At 48.0% G+C, this 20,358-nt stretch overlaps 1 protein-coding gene across 2 annotated transcripts in view; it reads right to left on the bottom strand.

The window, feature by feature from the left end:
- The window catches only part of LOC144799931 (chloride channel protein ClC-Kb-like), a 238,100-nt gene that overhangs the window by 1,065 nt on the left and 216,677 nt on the right, over nucleotides 1-20,358 (bottom strand). The gene's annotated exons all lie outside the window — the stretch shown is intronic.

Below are 20,358 nucleotides of genomic sequence, written 5' to 3'. Positions count from 1 at the left end.
GAAAACAAACAAGAAAAGATAGGCAATGTCAGAAAAGCAGGGTTAGGAAGACTGCAGCAGTATCTGAACAGCACATGAGCATTTTCACAGAAGGTAGACAATGTAAAACCCCCAGATTCAGCAATGTCATGGAACGCTTTAAGGATAAGGGCCCCAGTTTTAGCAATGTCACAGAAGGCTGTCAGTGTAAGGGCCCCAGTTTCAGCAATGTCATGGAAAGTTGTCATTGTTAGGCCCAAGTTTCAGTAATGCCACAGAAGGTTGTCAGTGTTAGGCCCAAGTTTCAGTAATGCCACAGAAGGTTGTCAGTGTTAGGCCCAAGTTTCAGTAATGTCACAGAAGGTTGTCAGTGTTAGGCCCAAGTTTCAGTAATGCCACAGAAGGTTGTCAGTGTTAGGCCCAAGTTTCAGTAATGCCACAGAAGGTTGTCAGTGTTAGGCCCAAGTTTCAGTAATGTCACAGAAGGTTGTCAGTGTTAGGCCCAAGTTTCAGTAATGCCACAGAAGGTTGTCAGTGTTAGGCCCAAGTTTCAGCAATGTCACATAAGGTTGTGAGTGTTAGGGTCCCAGTTTCAGAAATGTCACAGAAGGTTGTCAGTGTAAGGGCCCCAGTTTCATCCATGTCACAGAAGGCTGTCAGTGTTAGGGCCACTGCATTGCTAGCCTTTGGTGACAATTAGACAGATCCTTCATCAATGTTACCTGTTAGCAAAGCAAGATTAGGCTGACTGACAGGTCTGCTTGAGTGATCCCTTGGCAATACTAGACATAGTTAGTAGCAGGATAGCAATATTAGAAAGTGCCTTCATGTGTGTTCTACTGGGGTCTCAAGAATAGTAGGGAAGGCATTCAGCAGTGCAAAGTAAGATTGTCAGTTGGAACACGTACTGATTTAAAATTGTAATACTTAGCCGTTTGATTAAATAGCTGTTTCTCCAGTCATACATTCAGCTGTCAAATGGTTTGAGAACATAAAATGAAATTATTTCTCCAGCTGGCATTGTGAGCAGTTCAAGAATAGTTGTGGAAAAATCCCCAGAAGTGAAAAAACGTACTCAGTGTCCAGAAAGAAGGTTGAAACGGTAGACTATTGGAAAAAGAATGTGTAAATGTAAGAGAAGGTGTGGTGCAACCTGAGACACCTTCCATTATACATGAAGGGCCATTTTATCTGCTTTGATCACAATCCTTCAGGAATCTCAGGAGGGGGAAACAGAGTGAGGCCTGTCACAAGGCAAGAAGGCAATAATGTACATGCTAAAAAGACTTACAGCAATAATAAACCTGTGGATAGAGTCCAAAATATCTTCATTGGAAAGGGTGTAGGACATAATATAAGGAGGAATCATGCACAGCATGAAGGGAATGGGCACATTGAACCAACAAGGATCTACTTTGGAAGCACAGAGGGGAAACTTGAGTGCAAGCCGACTGAAAGAACCATTTTGAATAGTCTGCAGTTGGTTCTTGCACTCACCTTGTGACAAAACTTGGGTAGTGTGACCTGAAATGGAGGCCATTGCCCCTGAATTCTTCTTTTGGCTGCTATACGCATCTCAGGAGGCTTTGAAATTCATTGTGCAGAGCTGGCTGTATAAGTACAGGCAATCAGATTGTGAACAATAGGACCACCAGGTCGTTTACATGGGGGCCCTTGGGTACAGGGCTGGGTGCTGGGGAATTATTAAACCTGGGTAAGAGGACATCGTTACTCATGGTGGATCGAAAGACAACTACTGAAGTATGTTGAGAGCCAAGGTGCATATACTTCCACACTTAAGTTCCATTCCACTTCTCACAAGGCTAGAGTTACAAACAGTAAAGAATAAACTGATATCGAAGGGTCTCCAGGTTGTCTTTTGGTTCCTAGAATGCCTGAGGGTGAAATGCAAGGGGAAGTACTGAAGGGGCGTGTTGTCAAGTTTTTCACTTTGGGTAATGGTGGTAATGATCAGAGGTTTTGTTTGATATGCCCATTTTTGCCTTCCTCCTAGCCAGCTTGGACAGGGGCTAGGTCTTGTGGCCCAGTGGTGGACAATGAGTGTTGGGACAGGGAAGTTATAATTTAAACTTATAGTATGGGATCTGAGTTTGACTTTAATATGAGTTTTCCCCACTGTATTTGTAAATAAAGTTTTAAGTGACTGAGGGTCTGATTACGATCTTGGTGGAAGGGATACTCCGTAACAAACATGACGGATAGCCTGTCCGCCAAATCACAAGTTCCATAGGATATAATAGAATTGTAATTTGGCCCATGGGATATCCGGCACATTTGTGATGGAGTAACCCTGTCCGCCAAGATTGTACTGAGGCCCTGAGAGTGTCTCATGCAATAAAAAACATAGTGACAATGGGTAAGGACCGCTCAAAATTCAGATTTCTTAGCATCGCACAGCGGACCCCCAGGAAAATGAACCATCCAAACTCCAGCCCTTACACCGATTACTGCCAAGAGTAAGCAGTTCTTCCAACACAGCCCACTGGAAAGTCCAGAGATTCAGCTGACTTAGAGGAGGAGGCCGCTGCTTCTCAGCGAGGTCACCAGCACTGTGGAACTCTACCACCACACACAGGAGACGAGCTTCACCTACTCAGAGTCACAAAGGAACACAAGAAGTTGTACCCAGGCAACTAAATTTCCAATTGTCTGTCTGCACTGAACTCCTTGCATCCCACGTGTGATTTGCCACAAAAACTTCAAAAGGTATATACTATCTAACTGCATGCTTTGAAACAGCTGTTTCAACTGCATGAAGGTGTAATACTAATTATAATACTAATTACAATAATAATAATGATAATACTGATAACAACAACATTTAGCATAAGCATTACCAAATGTATATGTATGTAAATAGAATAGTGAATAGCAAAACAATGTAGGTTTAAAATTTGGTGCAGTAGTGCTTTATACGAGAAAATCTACATGTGTAAATTTAGCTATATGAATCAGGCCCAGTGTCTGCAACCTAATGGATACCTTTACTGTCTCAGGCCTAAGCTTGTAATATCAGTATCTTAGGACAGTAAGTAAATAAGTTCATTGTACACTTAGATCCTGAAGATATCACCTGCCTGATTATTGGACTGCAATACGGCGATAAACATGCAAACCACTGAGCGGAGCCCTCTTGGGGTGATGTATCCTGTAAGACCATGTTGACTCCGAAGATGGAGCTGCCAGTGGATTTATTCACTGTTTGTGTGCTGAACTATGATATAAGAAATGCCAATACAAATAAGTTTAGTAAGTAAATAAGTTAAATTATTGATTTACTATGTTTGTCCATGGGGGAAGAGTTTATTGTGCATTGCACATTTTTGTTTTACAGTTGTTAGCAGTTAGTGGGTACCACTGCATGGCAGGGAGTTGGAAGGCAACTACTATACGGCACGCAGGGAGTTGGAAGACAACTACTATACAGGACGCAGGGAGTTGGAAGGCAACTACTATACGGAACGCAGGGAGTTGGAAGGCAACTACAATACGGCACACATTATGACAAGGGCTGACCGTAGACTCTTGATATGGAACTTCAGAGGGTTAGGTACATACACTAAGAGTTATAAGGTACTCATCTTATAAAGGGGTTTAACATCTCCATAGTCTTCTTGCAGGAAACACACTTAGATGACGCAGGTGCTATAAGCCTTGCAAAGAAATGGAGAGGGAAGGTATTCCACTCCTCCTACTCAACATACGCCAGGGACACACTAATCTGGGTAGTGCCCAGTGTTCCGTTCTCCCACAAGTATAATGGCGGCTGATGTGGGTGGTCAATTTGTACTGTTGCGGGGGACCCTGGACAGACGCCACTTGACAATCTTGAACACCTCTGCCCCGAATAATGATGACACAGCGTTTTTTCAAAACGTACAAGACCTGCTACTGCACGATGTGGACATGCCACCTCTGTGGCTGAGTAACTTTAATTGCATTCTAGAACCTGACCTGAAGAGGGTGCCCCCTAGGACTGGTACCAAACATTTAATGACCACTGCGCTTAGTGAAGTGATGCGAAACTTGAGGTTTGTGGTTATTTGGCTGATGAGCCACCCATCGCAGTGGGTATATACCGATTACTCCGACACGCACAATACATATAGTAGACTGGACAGGATACTGGTGGCGGGATTCCTGCAGCTGGAAGACATTCAGGTGACCCACTTGACATGCTTCCTGTCGAACCACTCCCCTGTAAGCTGTTCCTTGCAGTGGATTGACAAGGAGCAGAAGGCTTGATCCTGGACGATGTCAGCTGACATCCCGGAGGACCTGGCCAGGAAGGAGGTGCTCTAGCAGGCAATGTCGGATTACATGTTGGTCAACTGGTGTACCGCGTCTAGTAGGGCCATTGAATGGGGGGTATTGAAAGCAGTCTTGTGGGGTCAGTGTATGGGTTTAACTTGCGGAGTGCGTAGACAGCTCCAGGAGGAGTTTGGCAGGGAGGAGGTGGCGCAGGCCACACTGCAGGCTGGGGAGCTGTCGCACCCGGATGCCCACTGCAGAGAGCAGGCAGTGGGGTGGCGTATAACAGATATTTGGATCGACTGGACAAATATTCACTTAAGCAATACAGGCAGAGGCTGCATAGAGAGGGAGATAAGACAGGTCGGCTGATGGCTTGGATACTCCGTAGGGAGCACCAGCCGCCTCTAACTACACACTTGATATCGGTGGAATGCACCAGTGTTGCCACTAGGGCTGGGATAGTGGGCTTCTTTTAGCAGCACTTGAGACGAGTGTATGCCACACATCCCGCTATAATCTTAGACCGCTATCTACAGTTCCTGTAGGGCCTGGACCTCCCACGGCTTGCGTCGCTGGCTACGAAGTCCCTCGATGCCCCAGTTGGACTGTAGGAAATATGCACGGCACTGAGTATGTTCTCACGAGCCAAGGCACCGCACAGTGATGGCTTTCCACCTGAGTTCTATCAGGAGTTCTCAACAACGGTTATACAGGGTCTACTGGAGGTCCTCTTGGAGGTGCACAAGAGTGGAGTCCTGTCCCCATCAATGAGGGAGGGAGATATCTGCATGTTCCTTAAACCAGGTGATGTTGAGTCTGACCCAGCCGCATATAGGCCACTCACCATGATTAACGCAGATGTGAAAATACTATGCAAGTTACTTGCTAACTGCCTGGCACCCCATATGACTCAGCTGGTACACAAAGATCAGTGTGGGTTCATTCGGGCAGGAACACCGGTATGAATCTCAGATGTCTTGCCTATGTCCTACATGAAGTGGAGCACCTGGACAAAGAGCTGGTGCTGGAGGAGTGTGGCTCAATGGTTAGAGCGGCAGACCCTGATGCAGAGTTCTGGCCCGGGACCAGGGTTCAATTCCCGCCTCGGCGGGTCTTGAGCTCAATTTCCTCTGACCTGACAATTCTCGCCTCAGTGCCTATTTTAATCATAGGCTCCACGCTGCAACTCTGGGCAATAGCTTGCTTAATCTCCACACCGGCCCCAACAGCGCTAGGATGCCTGGCTTCACCCTGGGAGTGTACACTTCACAGGGAAAGCCAGGAAGGGTTTCACAGCGGTATGAGTAATAGCGCCAGGAAACCACTTGGTGGCAGTGCGCTCTACAAATAACTTGACATATACATTTACATTTACATTTACATTTGCTGGTCTCCATTGACCTAGAAAAGGCCTTTGACACAGTAGACTTGGGTTACCTTCTTGAAGTGCTAAGACCAATGGGTCTAGGCCCAAAATAGCGGGGGTGGGTCCAGCTGCTCTACACTGATCCCAGCGCAAGAGTGCATGCAGGGCAAACCTGCTCGGAGGTGTGGGTGATGTAGAGGGGGCTGTCCCCTATTGCCCCACCTGTTCGCGTTAGCAATAGAACACCTGGTGATCTGCGCATGTTGTGTTTTGTGGGACTGGAGCATACGGCTGGGTGTCGATCGCCACATCATATTGCTCTATGCGGACGATGCGCTTTTCTATATTGCCACTGCACACGTAGCGCTGCCCATACTGTTGCAACTCTTAGATGAGTTTGGGGTCTTGTCTGCTCTCCGCCTCCACTGTAATAAGTCCTTGCTCATTCCATTGGCATGGCAGCACTGGGCCCTATGCTATTAGATCACCATTTGAGCCTGGTCCTGCGTTGGGAACTGGCACGCTTTTGACATTTGAGACACATCAGCTACGCCTTAATATGGATAAGGTTGTCAATGCCCTACGGAAATCAGTGGCCTTCTGGAACACATTGCCGCTATCACTAATGGGTACTATGGCTGTGTCCAAAATTGTGGTGTTGCAGCGATGCCTGTATATGATGCAGAACTCGCTCTGCCCCATACCCCAGAAAGTCTTTAAACAGCTGAATTCTGTACTTACATCATTATTGTGGGTGGGCTGGCGCGCTAAAGTTGCCCTGACCTCGTTGACCCAACGGTACAAGGAAGGGGGTTTGGAGGTGCCAAGGCTTGATCTGTACTATTACACCTCACATCTATAACATGTGGCCCAGTGGCTGGACGAGGGGGACAATTGTGAGAATCGTCTACTGGCAGGATCAGTGGCTATAGACCCCCTTGCCATGGCATTAATGGAGGGGGCAGGAGAAGCTAGGGACCTCCCCTATGTCGTTCGCCAGATCAACACATATGGCAATACTATGTAGAAGTGGTTCTGAGGCCAGCCTCTTTTCATCAAGAACTCCCTCTCTAGATACTGGTGCTAGTTCGGCAGATGATGGACAATATGTCCTTTCAGGCCTGGAGGGACTGTGGGTGTGCACTGTTGGGGGACATGTATCCTGGTGAGTTTTTCATCATATTTGAACAAGTCTGTGAAGACTATATGCTCGGACCGGGACATTTCCTCCATCACGCAGGACTGGCAGAGATGTCCAAACTGACCAGGCCCTCATTCCCCACTGCACCCCAGTCCACAAGTATGCTGGACACCTTATTGTCCTAAGGTGCGGGTAGACATCTGATCACAAATGTATATAGGGCGATGAGAGGACACACCTGGTCCCCCGCCCAGGGTGCGTGCTGCATGGAAGTCGGACCTGGACTCTCCGTTGGATGACACTGCATGGACGAGTATCTGCAAACTCACACACGCAGTGTCTTGCCATGCCCGCTTTAAGCTTGTGCACTACAATTTCCTTCATAGGACATATATGACTCCCAAGAGACTCACCGACTATCCCCCACTCGACCAGACAGTTGCCTGTGCTGCAACTCCAGTGGGGCAGACTTCATGCACATGGCATGGAGATGCCTGATGGTGCAGGACTTCAGGATACAGGTGGTCACAGGCCTCCACCAGGCCACGCGCTTGCGAATTGACCATACACCATTACACTGTTTGCTACGCTATGTTAAGAGACTGAAGGGTCATAAGATGATCTACAAATTCCTGCAATTGGCACTAGTTCTGGCCAGGTGCAGAGCGGCCATCACGTGGATGGGCCAGCATGCCCCTGTAGTTGAACAGTGGCATAGGGATGTACAGGAACGGGCACTGGCTGAAGAGGTGCACATGAAGCTGAGTCGGCATGATGATAAACTGAAGGATGACATCCGGGTATGGAGGGATGTGTGCAACACCTTTTTAGACCTGTGTGAAGACTCTGAGTCTGCTGACAGCGATGACATGACTGTAAGTGTGGATGATGTCATGAATCCAGGTTGGGGGGGGCCTATCCACAGCAATGCTTGGGTGTTCACAATCCCTGTTTGGTGTGTTGACTGGCAACATTGAGAATGGAGAAAGCCCTCCCGAGCATTATTAGAACGATGATCCTTTCCACCATGACCTGCCATATATACTGTTGTCCATACTGCTGTCTTTAAAACTGAAAAATAAAGGTTTAAAGAAAAACAAAATAACTAATTCAATAGCTGGATCTCATACTGCGCCAACACACTGGCTCCCCTGAGGAAAATTAGGCAAGCAAGAACTAACGCTTAAGCTGGCTGGTAAACAGAAGATTTAAGAAACTCCAACCGTCACTATTAGCAACTAGAGAGAAGATGGAGAACCAGTCGAGACAGCACCTCAAGAGACACCTACAAATCAGCACTCAGATGTATCATGCCCAGTTCAAAGAAGCTAGAAAAGCAACCCTCACACTGAGAATGGAATCCTGCACCAACTCTAGCAAAGAACTTTTCAACGTTGAAATTGGCCAACCTGTTGGCTAACACCAACACCATCACCCTCTCGCAGGACCACTGCAACAGCCTCTCTGACTTCTTCCATAACAAAATACTCAAGATCTACCGTAATTTCACACCTCAACTCACAGCAGAAGACCTCATCGGCAACTGCCCACTACCACCAAGAACGCCCATCAACTAATGAAGTGGAGCCCCTCACCACAGAAGACACTGCTGTAATTATGAAGATCATTCATTCAGTGGTCCCCTCTGACCTCTGCCCTCACCACATCGTCAACCTGGGAAAAACACTGATCAGCGCCAACCTGACCACCATCATTAACACCTCGATTCTTGGCAGAACCTTCCCAGATACCTGGGAACACGTAAAGGTCACAACTCTCCTGAAAATTTCTCTGCACATACAGAAGAACTCAGCAACTACACACCCATCTCCCTCCTACCAATCCCATCCAAAGTCATGGAGAAAGAGATCAGCAGGCAACTCTCCTGACTCCTAAAACTTTACATCCCTCTGTCGGAACAGCAACCACAGCACAGAAACCGCCCTCTTGGCAGCAACAGACGACATCTGGACTGTCATGGACAGTGGGGAAACCGGCATCTTCCTCGACCTCTCAGTAGCCTTCTGCACCACAGTCCTGTCATGTCCTTTAGGCTAGTCCTGTCATGTATACCCCAATTGCACACAGTTGTCCCATCCACACGACAATAACGATTCCTAACAGGTGACCTTTTACCTAGTAGCTTGCTCCTGTCTCTTTGACACCAGTCTATAAGTATTATTCTGTATTAGGGTCACCACTTTTTAGGTCTCGCACCTGCGACGCAGGGCAAAGCCCTGTCGCAGCGAGACCTATAGTCGGCGGCTATGCTTTCAAGGGCTTAAAGGGGGACAGGAGATTGGCACGCGCACGCTGCAGGCCGGACTGGGGCACGCGCAGGCTGCCGTGCGCATCTCCTGTCCCCTTTGCAAGCCCTTGAAAGCACTTTCACTTTCCACGCCCAAGACGTGTCAGTGCACTGGAGTGCCCCACTCACCGGGCTGCTGGGCAATGCGATGCCAAAAACACCCAGCCTCTCTACTTTCACCCGGGCCCCCTCCCGAGACCCGGGACTTCTCTTGATTTCCACCGCTACTGCGGGGCTCTCCCTCCCTCATGGGAGCCCCGCATCAACGAGAAAGACCGGCCTCTTCCGGTTGCGTCACAGGCCCCGCCCATGTCACGGGCAAGGATGCCTGACTTCCTGGTTTCGCCCCCGCCCGCAACGGTGGTTTTGTGCTTGTTTAGGGTAAGTAATCACGTTAGCTGGAGGTCGACAACCCATCTGAAAGTTTTACTTTTCCAGCAGTTTACAATTTTACTAGCACCGTTTGTTTTTTCACTTTCTCTTCCAATGTCTTGTTTTTAAAGCGCCTTCCCACCCCCCACCACCATCTCATTAAAATGACCCCTCTTGTACCTCGGTGCTCTTGTAATCCACGCCGATCTGTCTGTCCATCAGCCGCATCAGCTGACCCGGGGCTATTCTTTCCCTGTTTATTTATGTTCAGAAACCACTTGTAAAAAAGAGTCATGGGAGGGAAGAGGCGGCATGCGGTAAAGAGGAGCGACACAGTCTGAAGGAGGGAGGGAGGGCGGCGATGTGTAAGGAATTGGAAGCATCATTTTAGTGTCCATGTTTGTTAAATGCCTTTTCCACAGTGTTACAATGGCGATGCACACTTCAAAATAACGTTATTGGGAACATATGAGGGTGATCAACAGTGATGCATGTGGGTCTGTTTGAGGAGATTCGTTTTAAGTGTATAGTTTCTTGTTAAACGCCCCCGTTGTAACTTAGGTCCTTGACGCAACCTCTCACAGACATTCCATGTGTGAGAAATACACCTACACGGTGTCCCGTCCCCGTAGTACTGTGAAACAGGCAGGCGAGCGCAACCGCCTGGTCGCATTTACACATGGGAGGAAGCAGTGTATTCGTCAGATTCCGTATATGCATTTTAAGATTATTCCTCTTTTGGTCTGCAGATATGTGCACCTCGCTCAGTTTAGCTGGATGACGTCACATTCAAATCTGTCATAAGTCAAAGACGACCGAGCAGAACTGGAGTAGGCGCGACTGGTAGGCACTACCAGAGTGCTCTCTGCTGCGGTAAAGCGGGCACTACTTCATGCCATGAATATTACACTCTGTGATCTGACGTTTTCAGTTTACTCAGTTAAAAACACGCGTCTCCGTCATTACAGGGCTCTTGGTAGCTGCAGGGGATAATTGTGCTTTTTAATGCGTATAACAAGAAATGCTTTCCCGTACTCATCCGAGGGGCTCAAGCCTTGCTGTCCAAATAAAACACTGCCAGATCAAGGAGGCCACTAAATGGGAGTAGAGGTGGCAGTGAAAGATAGAACAGCACCTTTTTCACTGTCCACACAGGACCGTTGCACTTAGTGTGTGTGGGACAAACTGAATGGGCAGGTCGGTGCTCACGGCTTCCTGGGTGCATCACTGCAACACCCACTGCTGTATGTCTCCATCCGAGCCATCACGCGAGGGTCCTTGATTTCGAGGGAAACGGGCTCAAAGGAAAACACTTGTAGGTTCTCATCTGTGGAAACATCTTTTTTATTTGGTTTTGCAGTGCTTCATTGCCTCACGAGCGTTGTGAGATGGTGCCCATGCGTGTAGTTTGTGGTCCTTGTCATCTCTCATTTGTGTGGAGCAGCAGGGGTCTTCTGCCAGCAGGGGGGGTGGATGTTGCTTTGTTGCGAGGGGTGACAATCTAAAACGCAACTCAGTCATTGATGGATTGCATTGTAAAAAGCGTGGGCAGAGCATTGTGCGGGGAGCAATCCGCATCACAAAAGCACTGAACTCATGACCGAAAAGCAAGGGAGGGATCAGTGGTGGAGGGCTGTATGGTTTTACGGGCCGTGACTAAAAGGGGCTGATCAATAGCTATGCAGTATGCAGCATGGACAACAAGAGAGCACAGAGGCAGCCTGGCAGCTAGGAGAGCTATGGGAAGCCCAGCACACTGGATGGCTCAGAAGTAGTAACGGGTACTGAGAGATTAGTGGAAGGAGAGGAGGGCACAGAGGGGTTGAAGCATGTAGCAAAGCCTGGAGCAAACAGGATGCAGGAGGACTTGGTAGAAGCACAGGATTCAGGAGGGCACAGAGGAAGCATGGGCTTTGGGAGAACGCCCAGTAAGCTCAGGCTACTAGAGAGTGTAGGGGAGTGGAGAAGCCACTACACAGGGGGCCTACCGGTAAGCACCTGCACAGGCACACAATAACTGACTACACACTCGTTTGGTTACACAGTCGGACCGGAAGCCATGAGCAACCTCCGTCCATTTATTTATAGCCTTCTGGCCACGCCTGGCCAGAAGGTGATACATTTTGTGTGCGTGTTTCCGGGTCTCGGCCGAGACCCGCGAAACACTAGAGCGTCACATCCCTTCCCACCTTGGTGTTTGTTTTTCTTCTTTTGTTGAAATTGTTCTGTTAAGTCAACAAGCAAAATCAGCCAATCTCCGGCTTGGTCTAGGGTTTGGTCTGAGGTTGTGAAAGCTTCGCCCCCTTGGGGGCACATGATCACAGTCTCTCCTAACTGACACGGGAGAAGTGTTGACACGCTCACCATTCTCAGCCGAGTCTTCAACACTGCCAGATTGATCGACAGATACAGAGAGGGGCTCATCCCATTTTGTTGGTTCTTCAGGTGTGGTAGGAATCCGTTTGAACCATGATATGTTCCTGGTAATTTCTTCCCCACTCTTTTGTGCGGTTATGGCAATCCCTTGTGTTGTCTTGACTGTCCAGGGCTCCACCTCATAGGGAGTGCGAAACTTTTCCCCCGGTCTGCGTGTTCATACCAGCACTGTGTCTCCGGGGACTAATTTCTTGTTCTTTACTCTCCTCTTCTTACTTGCTCGCTCATTCGTCTTTCTCCGTCTCTCTTGAGTTGTGGCGGGTGTATATGGTTCAGGCTTCCAGTTCTCTGCTGTAGGTAGTAAATCATGTCGGGCCCTGCAAACATCAGTGACCACGGGGATCTCTGGGTGGTACTGTGAGGAGTACTTCTGTATTCCCTCAGAAACAGTTGTAGTGCGGTCTCTGGATCAGCCCCTTCTACCATTGCTATCCTTCGGGTTTTATTAACAGTTCTCATAAATCTTTCCGCTTCCCCATTTGCTTGGGGCCATTGGGGAGTGATTCGACGATGTTTTATCCCAAGTTTTTGCATGAATTCCTTAAACTCGTTTCCTTGAAATGGTGGGCCATTGTCCGTCTTGACCACCTGGGGGATACCAAACATCGCGAATACCTTGCTGAGGATCGGCTGGACATTTATGATGCTGGTGGAAGGAGCCACCTCAACTACCGGGTATTTAGTGTAACTGTCCACTAACACTACGGTTACCCGTCCATCAGGAAAACTCCCAAAGTCCAAACTAAGCCATGCCCAGGGTGCTGGAGACTGTTCTTCCGTGATGATGGGTGCAGGGGTATCCGGCAAACTGGTCAATTGGCACGCTCGACAGTTCCTCACGACATGGTCTACTTTCTCATCCATGTCAGGAAACCATACCTTTTCCCTCATTCTAGCCTTCATCCTTCTTGTGCCTTGGTGGCCTTCATGAGCTAGGCTGGTGGCTTGATCTTGGAGTGTATTTGGAATCACTATGCGCGACCCCCGGAGGATGAGACCGTTGCTTGCCCTACTAAGTTCATTGTGCACCCTCCAGAACTGAGACAGGCGAGTTCGATCTGCCTCACTCCAGTCACTTACATTGCGTAGGAAATTTTCCCAAGATCCAGTGTCCATCGCTGTCCTTACTCTTGTCACAAAAGCATCATTGTCATACTGGGCTACAATATCTTCTGCTGAAATTGCTCGCGGACATGACAGTTGGGACACCATATCTACAAATTCTTCGGTCAGTAACTCCTGGTCTTGAGTCTCACCCGTTTCCACCAGTGGGTGCCGAGACAGAAAATCCGCTGGATTCTTCGCTCCAGGTCTATAGACTAGATCCATCTGGTAATGTTGGACCTGAATGGCCCATCTTTCGATCCTCGGTGGCGGGTGGGGAGCCGTACCTTTGAACAAAGGAATCAATGGCTGATGGTCCGTGAACATTCTGAACGGCTGTCCAGTGATGTAGAGATGGAAATGATAACAGGCCCACTTTACGGCCAACGCTTCTCTCTCAATCTGCGAGTATCATGCCTCCGTCACTGTGAGGGCCTTGCTTGCAAATGCCAGGGGAACCCACACTCCAGGCTCCGATTCCTGTGTCAACAGTGCTCCCAGACCTACCGGACTGGCATCCACCAATATTTCTGTCTGCCGTGCGGTATCAAAATAGGCCATCGTGGTGCTGTCTAACAACGCTGCCTTTACCTTGTTAAACGCCTCGGCTTCTAGTTGAGACCATCTCCAGGGAGTTTCCTTTTTTGTTACATTTCGCAAAGGCTCGGCTATGGTGGCAAGTTGTGGAATGAATCGGGCACAGTATTGCGCCATACCCATGAAGCTCCTCACCTCTGACGCGGTGGTAGGGGCTGGCGCGCCCTTGATGGTATTTGACTTCCGAGGATCTACTTTGACTCCTTCTGAGTCGAAGACATATCCGAAAAATTCTATGGATTGTTTGAAGAACTGACATTTGTCCTCGTGCAGTGTGACTCCAAACTCAGCTAGTCATCGTAGCGTGGCTTTTAGCCTCTTATGATGTTCTTCACTGGTCTTGGCGTGGATGAGTATGTCATCACTGACATTCAATACCCCACTCAGTCCAGACAGGATCTCTTTGATAGCGTTCTGAAAGATCTCAGCTGCAGACGTTATGCCGAAGTTTAGTCTCTTATACCTCCTTAGACCCAAGTGCTTCGAGAACGTCGTGATATAGCGGCTCTCTTCCGCTAGCTTCAACTGATGGTATCCGGCGTTTAAGTCTAATTTGGAGAACCATTGCGCTCCGTTGAGGTCCGTTAGTATGTCATCCACCGTGGGCGTAAGATGTCGCTCTCTCTTGATCGCTTTATTGTGCATCCTCATGTCGATGCATATCCGAATCTTGCCAGGTTGCCGTGGTTTCTCTGCGATTACCATCGGCGATACCCATGGTGTAGGTCCCGTTACTTTTTCTATCACTCCCTGTTCTTCCAGCACCAGCAATTCCTTTTCCACTGCTGACCTCAGATGAAACGGAATTCTCCTGTGTCTCAATGCTGTTGGTTGTATTGCCTTGTCAATATGAAGTTTGACCGGCGGCCTCTTGATGGTTCCTAAGCCTTGAAATAATGTGGGGAACAATTTAAGGATTTCTTCCGTGTGTAGCGCTTTGACAGCGTTAGCGAAAGCAATCAGCTTAAGGTCCTCAGCTGTGTGGCTGCCGACCAACAAGTCTGCCTCTCTGTCTATTACATGAAACGTGGTAGTTAGTTCCTGGTCTTCGGCTTTTACTTGTAGGATCATTTTCCCTCGCAGGGGTAGCGGCGTCTTGCTGCCATACGTGAGGATCCGAGCTTTCGACGGTACAAGTTTCGGTCTTGGTCGCAGTGCCTTGTAGTGTTGAATGCCCATCACATTGATTGTGGCTCCAGTATCTATGACTCCTGTGACTGTCGATCCATCGATCTGGATTTGGCACTTTGGCTGTGGCCTTCGCCTCCTTTTGAGTTCACTCACAAAGGATACATAGTAACATTCTTCTTCGTCTTCCGTCGACGAGTCATCCAGTCTTTGCGGGTAGCGGGATGGCGTTCTGTTCCCGCTCGACGGGTGTGTGTCCCGTATTTCTTCCAGGGCAAGTTGTCTGACTGCTTTGGAAGGTGCTTTCTTCCTTGCACTTCCTTGTCCTCTGAAGTTTCCTCTTCCACCACCCCTGCAGACGCTGGCAAAGTGGTTGAAACCTCCGCATTTGTCACACGTTTTGCCACGTGCAGGGTAGCCATCTTGATTGTGCTCTTCAGACCCGCATGATCCACATTGCGCCCGTCGCTGTGTTCTTGTCGGCCATCTTCCTCTTCCTCCTCGGTTTCCGCTCCGCACGGCATCCACCCTTTCCGTTTTTACGGTCACTTCAGTGCTTGTTGACGGGTTTATGGCAGCTTCCATCGCCGTGGCTCGTGCATCCGACAATTCATGAGACCTGGCTAACATTAAGATCTCGTCTAGCGTTATGCGAGGCTGTCTTAGTATCAGCGTCCGTAGGTGTTTGCTCTTACATCCTTGAATCAACTGAGCTGTGACCTCTTTTATTTGATCATCGTCCGGACACGTGCTTATAAGTTCTCTTAGCCTTGCATGATACGCATCTATCGTTTCCCCCTCCCTTTGTCTGGACTGTCTGAACTTGAATCTTTCGTAATGGGGGTTCAATTGCGGCTCAAAGTGAGCATTTAGTGCTTGAACAGCAGCATTGTAGTCCGTGGATGCGCCAGTATTCGGTAGGTGCGAGAACAATTTGTAGAGTTCATCACCCCCGAAATGCAGTAGCAAGGATCTTTTTACCTCATTGTCCTTTTCCCTTGTCACTGTGAAGTAGTTGTTTAGCCTACTCAGCCACACTGTCCATCTCGGTGCCGCTGTGCTTGGATCAATCAGTGCACTGAATGGTGGTATAGGGTTAATTTGGGAGTGTGGTGATGGTTGAGCTACTAGAGCCACAGCCTGCAATCCTGCCTGCCCTGCTCCTGGCGCCGGGGCCGCTACTTGTTATGCCCCACCTGCCGCTGCGCCATCCTGATTCACTGACATCTTTGCTGCTGCCTGAGATGTACTCGACGTATCTTGTGTTCAACTGGTGTGTGATGCGCCCCCGCTTTTGGTTTTGTTACACACTTTATGGATGCCTTGGATGAGTGCCTGTTTATCTGTACTTTGTGCCACTGTCCCGCAAATGTTCAGCATGCCATGTGTTAACAGAATGGGGCGATATACTTTGTTCCCTTATTTCGTATTCTTTTCCTTTTATTTCGTTTTTCCTCTTGCATGTACAAGTGCTTTATTAGTATTTCCACTAGGCGTCTTCCTGCTGGCGTTGACTTTCGACTGCTCGCCGGAAATCCTTTCCACTTGCAACGACCACGCTGCTTGATCGGGGCTTCTTCGTGCGACTCTATGCGCTGGGGCAGGCCACACGATCACTGCGCATGCGCGCAGAACACCAACCGCCGGCGGGGCCCAACTCGCAGGAGACTGCCGCGTCTCACGCCGCACGGCGCCAACGATCTCCGGTCTCCCCTCAGCTCTCCACACGCCGTCTGCTGCCGACAATGTACCGCAGTACCTGCAACTCTCGCCGACAGACTTTCCGCCTCCACGGCTCATATGCCGAGCCGGACCTCTGCCGTCACCGCAACCAGGGAGACGGCAAACCACCGCCAGGGTCACCACGATCGTCGGATCGTTTTCACCGCCCTCCGTCGCCAGTGTAGGGGAGTGGGGAAGCCACTACACAGGGGGCCTACCGGTAAGCACCTGCACAGGCACACAATAACTGACTACACACTCGTTTGGTTACACAGTCGGACCGGAAGCCACGAGCAACCTCCGTCCATTTATTTATAGCCTTCTGGCCATGCCTGGCCATAAGGTGATCCATTTTGTGTGCGTGTTTTCAGGTCTCGGCCGAGACCCGCGAAACACTAGAGCGTCACAGAGAGCACAGAGGAAGCAAGAAGTACAGGAGTGCTTAGATGAAGCACAGACTGCTGGCAGGGCTCTGAAGCAACACATGCATCAGGACATGAAGAAACAAAAGAAGCAGGAAGACACAAAGGAAGCCCTGTGTATTTTGCAGCATAAAATGCACAGGATGCAGGAGAGATCATAGATGCAAGGAAAACTATGGTATAGCGGAAATAATCTTTTGGAGGAGGGTACAATGGATGCAAAAGGTCACAGATAAAATGCAGCACACTACAGGACACAGAGGAAAATAAGGATGGATTCAGTCATTGCTGTAGTAATCCCAGAAGAACAGAAGGGTACATGAAGATAGATGAGGCAATGGATAGAGGAAGATGTTTTGAAAGTAAAGACTAGAAGAGGGCACAGCGGAATCAAAAGGTGGAAGGGGACAGCGAGAAAGAAAAGGGCAGATGAGGGCACTGAGAAAGCAAACGATTGATTAAGGGCAATAGTGTAAGCAAAGGACAGAGAAGGGAATCGGAATGGAAGGGATTTTAAGAGTGTATAGAGGAATCAAATGATAATGGAATGCATAGTGCAAACAAATGACAGAGAAGGGCATAGTGTAAGCAGAGGATGGAGGAGGGAAAGCAAAGGATGCATTTCTCCTGGTCACCTGAATGCCAGGGTTAGGGTTCCTATGGGTAGTTCTCCCATTGTTTCCAGCCAACTTGCCACTAGGGCTTCCCCTCCCACTTACAGACCTTTTGGGTTGCCCAGGTAAAGTGCCACTGGTTATGGGTGCTTGCCTCTTAGGACCCAGAAAGGGCCGAGGACACACTGCTACACCTCCCCCAGACGTCCCAGTAAGGATCCACTCATCACTACAAGACACAGCTATCACTGCCTCTAAGCAACTAGCACTTCATGGTGCACACTTTGTCTACAGCCAGATGGTAAGGAAAAAGGTCACTGGGTTCTGGGGAATTGACCAAGGACAACCCACCCACAAGGAGAGCTGAACTGAAACTGCAGACACCAAAAATGTCACTTGCTAAGAGGAAATTTATGGTGATGTACAACGTATGGTGACAATTTCCAGGTCGCATCCCACACTCCGATACGCCCTAGTAAACCTACTGTGCAATTCTGCAGCTGCTGCTTCCTACAAACTTCCTCCACCCTCTTCCATCTAACACGAGAGATGTCCAACCCACATGCCCTCCTCTCAGCTTTACTTCATGTTACAAGCAAACCAGCCCACCTGTTGACCCCTACCTATACCCCTGGCCCCTCCCTTCTTCTACACATGCGTCCTCTCATCTACAAACCTGCCCAGGTATCCTACCTCTGCCTTCAACCATAGCAACCCACTCTTTGACTCCTACCCATTCTCCCTAAGCAAACCCTCCTCCTGCCCCCGGATTCCGTGACCCACAAGCCTGCTCTTTATCTCTACATATCCACTCATGCTCTCTCTTCTCCTCCTACACCTGGATAATCCAACCCACACATCCAAACACATGTCCTGCTTTAGATTACAGACAGTGACCTGCACTCTGTCAGCGCTCTCTCCTCCTTCTACAGCTGTTCGGTCCCATATTCTCGATACATCACTACAACAAGAGGACAAATACCCAGCAGCTAAACTGTCTGCTCTTCAATGCAAGATCTATGAACAAGTACCTCCACAACGTATTTGCCTTACTATCATAGTCAGCAGCAGACCTCACTTTCATCTAAGTAACTTGGCTTGCTGAAAATTCTGCACTCCTGTGCCAGAAACCAATACCACTAGAATCCAATATCATCAACACAGATTGTATCAGGAAGATTGGAGATGACCTTGCAGTCATCCACAAGTAAGCTTTACAAATATCTCACACCAAGCACTTCATGAGCGAAAGTGAATCCTAGCTAGTAAGATGTCACTCCACTTCATCGTTCACTTGTTTCTTCTTCCTCATCTATAAACCACCTATCATCACTTTAGCCTCCCCCAAACATTTTTGTACAGTATTAACGCAGGCAAGCCATCATGATCACCTTCACCATCCAACAACACCTGCAAATCTATCGCCCTCACTCTATCTATCGCCGTCACTCTATCTATCGCCCTCACTCTATCTATCGCCCTCAATCTATCTATCGCCTTCACTCTATAGATCTATCGCCCTCGCTCTATAGAACTATCGCCCTCACTCTATAGATCTATCGCCCTCACTCTGTCTATCTATCGCCCTCACTCTATCTATCGCCCTCACTCTATCTATCGCCCTCACTCTATCTTTCCCCCACCCTCTAGCTATCTATCGCCCTCACTCTATCTATCTTTCCCCCTCCCTCTAGCTATCTATCGCCCTCACTCTTATCTATCTATCGCACAACAACAGCATCACTCAGGGGCACCACAGCATCACTCAGGGGCACCACAACATCACTCAGGGGCACCACAACATCACTATGCGCTACCACAGCATCACTGAACGCTACAGCATCACTTGTCGCCACCACAACATCACTCACAGCATCAATCTGTGCAACCATTCAACAACAACTGGTTCAAATATTTTCTCTCAATGTTTCAAGCTTTATTTCAAATGTCACAAAAAGATGTTAATATTTCCATTCTGTTCTTGGATTTTCGTCACAATAAAATACACTGAACATAATCTTCACACAAGTTATTTACAAAAGTTTAAGCTATTGCCATTATAAATTACAATAACGTTTATTTAAGTATTAATTATTTTAAAAAAATTAAAAGCCATTGTTATTTGTAATATCAATACATCTAAGTCACGTAAATACAACACATATTGCAATACAAATGCTACAGGTGTCACATTTGCGAAAGTTAAAACTATTGGCATTGTAAATGACAAAGCTATTAATTTCGCTATTTTCAAAACCAACACATAAATACAAAATGTGTCATTTGCAATACCAATAGCTCAAACTTTCCTAATGCGAGACCTATTGCATTGCAAATGCTTGTTTTCATCCTTGGCAACAGCCAGCTGTGCACAATCACACTTGTTTAGAAAAGCATTGGTGATTGTTTTCAAAACATTTATGATTGTTTTTAAAACATCCATGATTGTTTTAAAAACATATTGATTCTAAAAAAAAAACCTGGAGTGATCACTTTAGTATAAAAGACCCTCACTCCCACCTACAAATCAGAGGAGAATTCCTTCTAAGCTGAGACTGAGTCCTGCATGCTGAATTTTCGACACGCAGTGGTCTGACAGCCCTTGCAGGCTGTCATCCTCCAAGCAGAGATGGGGTCCTTCATTCTCAAACAGCAAGTGAGGGGGCTGGTTCTTCCCTACGGATTGCTTGGCTACAGATAAACTTAGCTATCCACATATACACCTAACCATCCAGGCTAGGCTAGGTACATTTAGGCAAATTACTTAGGGCGCGCATTTTAGGAATATGCAATTGCTACTGTTTTTATCTGAACTGCTTATGTTCATCTTATTAGCACTATGGTTAAAATGTATCTACTATTTACTATATTGGTACTAGCAATCTCTTTCGTAT

Source organism: Lissotriton helveticus, chromosome 12, assembly GCF_964261635.1.
Source record: "Lissotriton helveticus chromosome 12, aLisHel1.1, whole genome shotgun sequence".
NCBI classification, from domain to species: domain Eukaryota; kingdom Metazoa; phylum Chordata; class Amphibia; order Caudata; family Salamandridae; genus Lissotriton; species Lissotriton helveticus.
This window is presented reverse-complemented; position numbering and strand designations above follow the sequence as displayed.